Raw genomic sequence first — 4644 nt, 5'->3', positions numbered from 1 at the left:
AAAAGCACTGTAAGGGACTGGAGAATTACAGGGTGCTATTTTAGATGGGAGATCGTGGTCAGAGAAATCGTCTCTGAAGAGGTGGTTTTGAACAACAGTCAAAAAGCCATATGAATATCTAATGGGGAACAGCATTTCACATACTAAGAACAGCTTGTGCAAAGGCCCTGAGGCAGGACCTTGGCTTGGTATGTTTAAAGATCAGTAAGGAGGCTGAAATAGCTGCAGCACACTAAATGAGAGAAAAAAAACACACAAAATGAGTTGGTAGAAGTGGCCAGAGGCCAGCTTATATAAAGCCTTTACATTTACCAAAGCTGTTTACCCTAGTTCCTAGTTCCACAGCTATAATGCCTTTCCCAGAACCTCTTGCAGTTAGGGTATAGCCACACGAAAGAGTTCTGACTACTGCAACATGGTGAAGACGTCATAGACAATTTCAAGGTTTACTCACATAAATGTTCTGTAGGACTCTTTCTTCTGCCTCCTTTTCTATCTCCTGGTGGACTCCAAGGCCTATTCTACAACCACATGGAACATTGATCATTGAGCAGGAACCTTTACTTTAGACTTTGGATAAGCACACAATACAGTCAACTAGTCTAAGCCACCAGGATTTGGGGGGTTTGTTTACAGGAGCCAGTGATGCTGACTAATAAAGCTTTGCAGTACATAGGGTTTGAAAAGAGCCATCTATTGAATTTTATATTTAAATTCACTTTCTTTTTTTCTTTTTTTCCCACCATTTATCCTATACTTGCTCCCTACCCTCAATTAGGAAAACCTTAAAGAAACTAAGTGGCAACAGAAGATCAATTAGAAGGCTTTTATTTTAAAGAGAAGGGTGATAGTCGCCCTTCGTCTTCATGACACTGAGGAGTGTGGAAATGAACGTGAAGGCGTGTAGGAAAGATAAGCTTCAGACTTTTCCCCTCAGTGAGCCTCCGATTCCCTAACTCTTTCCCTGCGTAACTGCACGAAGAGTAGCGGGAATGATTGGAAGTGTGGAAGAAGAAAAATATACTGTAGTTACTAAGCAGAACTAAAGTTTGGACTACCTCATTCATAAATTACAAAAGATTATATGAAAAAAAAGGAACTGTTATTGGAGAATTTGGCTAATTAATAAATTAACCTTAAAATATATATAATAGTTCTCCACCATCTGCATCCCTGAATGTAAATGTGTGGCTAAGATCTAGTCATTTCTATAGTTCCCAGCAGCATTTTAAAACATTTTTCTCCCCACAGGAATGTTTCAGTAGCTTCATGTTTAATTCCTTCTCAAGTGTCATGGGATTACTAGGAACATTCATTGTTTTATTATTCTTTTTATTGAGCATGTACTCTGTTTTTTGAACAGTTCTAGGTCCTAGGAATATAAAGCTCCTGCTTTAATGGAGCGCAGGAAAAAAATGTAATTTGATTATAGTTTAATTTAGCTTTGTTTTATTTTTTGTATTAGTTTCCAGTTGGCATGGTAAGAAGTTACTGCAAATTTAGTGGTTTAAAACTATGCAAATTTATTCTCTTACAGCTCTGGAGTTCAGAAGCCTCGCTTGAGACCTATGGGAACTAAAACAAAAGCACTGGCAGGGCTGGTTCCATCTGGAGGCTTTAGGGGAGAGTCTGTTCCTTTTCTCCTCCTGCTTGTAGAGGTTGCTGACATTCCTTGGTTTGTGGCCAAATCACTCCAGTCTCTGCTTCTATTATCATAGCACCTTCTCCTCTCTCTGACCTTCCTTTGTCCCTCTTCTAAGGGCCCTTGTCATTTTATTGGGTTCCGCAGGATAATCCAGGGTGATCTCACCATCACAAGATTATTAATTTAATCACATCTGCAAAGCCCCTTTTGCTCTGAAAAGTAACATATTCGTAGGTTCTGGGGATTAAGAGGTGGATGTCTTCAGGGAGAAAGGGCACACTTTTCAGCCTACCACACTTTTTCAACATTTAAGACCAAAGAACTTAGTTCCTCTTTGGGAAAGCCTAGTTGGAATGTCACAGAAGTTGTTTCATAAAAAAAAAAAATGATTTCATTTTCCTTCTCACATTTTGCACGTAGGCTGCTGCAACATGATGACACACATAAGTTCCGTGACACTAGTTAGCCTGGTGTTCAGAAACTCAGCTTCACTACTTCCCAGCCTGTGATCTGGGGCAAAATCCTTAGCCTCTCTGATCTTTAGTTTTATGATCTTAGCCTCTATGATCTTCATCTCTCTAAAATGGTAATCATAGTACCTCAGTTAACTTTGTTTTCTATTTCCTGAGGATAAACTGAGATAACTATGAAAAGAATTTGGCTCATGGTAGACAGGATTTTTCAACTTTTGGTGCACAGTCTTCTAGGGAATCTACACATAGGAGTCAGTGAATCTTTGATCCTCTGTATTTATATGAAATGAAAATTTTTGTTTGTATGTATAAACACACATTCTGGGGAGGGGGCAGGAATACTGTAGTTTTCATGACCTTTTCTAAGGGTGTACACACTTGTCAAATCCTAAAAATCACCGAATTAGGTAATCACGATGGCATTTCCTTTTTTCTTTCAATTGCCTCAGGAGTGGGACTGATATACTTACTCCCTTCCTTCATCAAAACCACAAATGTGACATGTAGGCAAACCCGTCTGAGTGCTTACTAATATACGGCAACATCATGGGGCCTCGTTTTCTCTCTCTACAATGGTGGTTTCAGGTACACATAACACATCCTGTTTAAAGTAGATGATATGCTTATCTAAAATATCAATATCCTTATGATATTTCTGCATTTAAAGCTTTACGTCCCATTCCAACTTCCAGTGTTCCTTGTAGAGGAATAAGCATGATTTCAGCTGCCAGTGGTAATTTAGCCTGATCTGTCTGGATTTTTAAATTACATTTCCATTCACATGATTCAAAACTCATCAAGTGTTCCTATCATCACTTTGCCAACTCTCACTGGCAATTTGTCAGCTTGCCCATCTCAGTCCAGCTCTCTGAACCATGAGCGTGTTTTGTGGATTAAAGTGATTTGATTGGAAGCACTTTGAGTCCATGTGCATGGCTTGCTTATTCCAAGACACAATACTTCCCTAAAGCTGTGGCTTCATGGTATGATTTTATTACATTGCATGATAGACTGTGAGTTCCTTGAGTGCAGAGCTCATATTTTGCCCATTTCTTTATACTTTACACATAATACCATACCTAGAACATAGTAAGTGTTCAGGAAATATTTGTCATATTAATCAAATATATTAGTACTAACCTCATTGTTTTTTTTTTTTCTGATGAAGTCTACCTTTCCTTCTATTAATGGTATCAGTTTGGTACTGTAATAATTTCTATTGGGGGTCAGCAAATTATGGCCCTTGGGCTAAATCTGGCTGCCACCTGTTTTTGTAAATGAAGTTTAAATGGAACATGGTAGAGCTGAGTAGTTGTGACAAAGACCATAGGGACTGGAAAGCCTAATATATTTGGTATCTTGCCCTTTACAGAAAATGTTTGTTGACTGCTCACTTATGTGACCATGCCCAGCAAAGTTATCTGCCGTAATGGAAAAAAATTGTCCCTATTACTTTCTTAAATATAATTCTTTTCACTGATTCTTCCCAATTCATTTTTAATCTCCACTTACACCAAATGCCACCTTGTTTTTGGACTCTTCATAAGTCAAGAACAATAGGCTTGACCCCTGGAAGGCAGGAATTGTGTTCTATTTATCTTGCATCCTCAACTGAACTCAATAACTGTTGCTTGTATGATGTGTGTTCTTCAAATATCTGACCAAATAGCTTGCTGTTTGTGATCCTCTGTAGGCTTTCTTGTGGGTATAGCATAAAGTTCTCTAAAACTTATTTACCTGCATTTTATTGCAGCTTCTGCACAAGTAGGCACTTCAGGGCTCATTAAAAGAGAATCTTTATAGTAGGCAAAAGGCCCAGAAATGGCATTGTGTAAAACACAATTAGAAAATTATGGGAAGGGTAAGAATAAAATACCCATTAATTTCCTATAGCACTTTTAATGGTTTTAGACTGTATTGTTAAAACAACAAAATAATCAATAATAAAAAAAGGAAAATCTATATAGCATGGAGTGATAATTTATGTTTCATCTTTTATGTAAAACTTAAAAAATATGTAAATTGCTCAGCTAAAAGAGTGCAGAACAACCTTACTTAATAATGGCAAGAAAGACATGTCTTAACATGGACTGGTTGAGAAGCGTTCCTAGCCACAGGGGTTAAGGTGGATGAGATCAAACATTTTAAAACATTTCTTTTTAGGACCCTCCCCACATTCAAACTGTGGAAAGGGTTAGTCTCCTCATCTTCTATGTTGTCCTTAAAGGAAAACTTAAAATTGATGAATTTATTTCCTCAGATATTCTACTGATCTGATGACAGAGAAACCTAAGCTTTTATAGGGCTTTGGGAAATATAGATATCTCTTTGATGGTAAATTTTGGAACTTTATACTCTCACATAAGCCTTGGGACACGTGGCACACATTTCTATCACCCAATGGCTATAAAACAGCCTTACAAATTTTCAGGTGCTTTGAGGTTAATGGGCTCATCCTAATCTTGAGCTGATTACCACACAATGGTGAAAAGACAATGAAGGTTACCTCAGGGTAGGAATGGTCGG

This window comes from Hipposideros armiger, unplaced genomic scaffold (assembly GCF_001890085.2).
Source record: "Hipposideros armiger isolate ML-2016 unplaced genomic scaffold, ASM189008v1 scaffold_870, whole genome shotgun sequence".
NCBI classification, from domain to species: domain Eukaryota; kingdom Metazoa; phylum Chordata; class Mammalia; order Chiroptera; family Hipposideridae; genus Hipposideros; species Hipposideros armiger.
The sequence above is the reverse complement of the archived record's forward strand: the minus strand, read 5'-3'. Positions refer to the sequence as shown.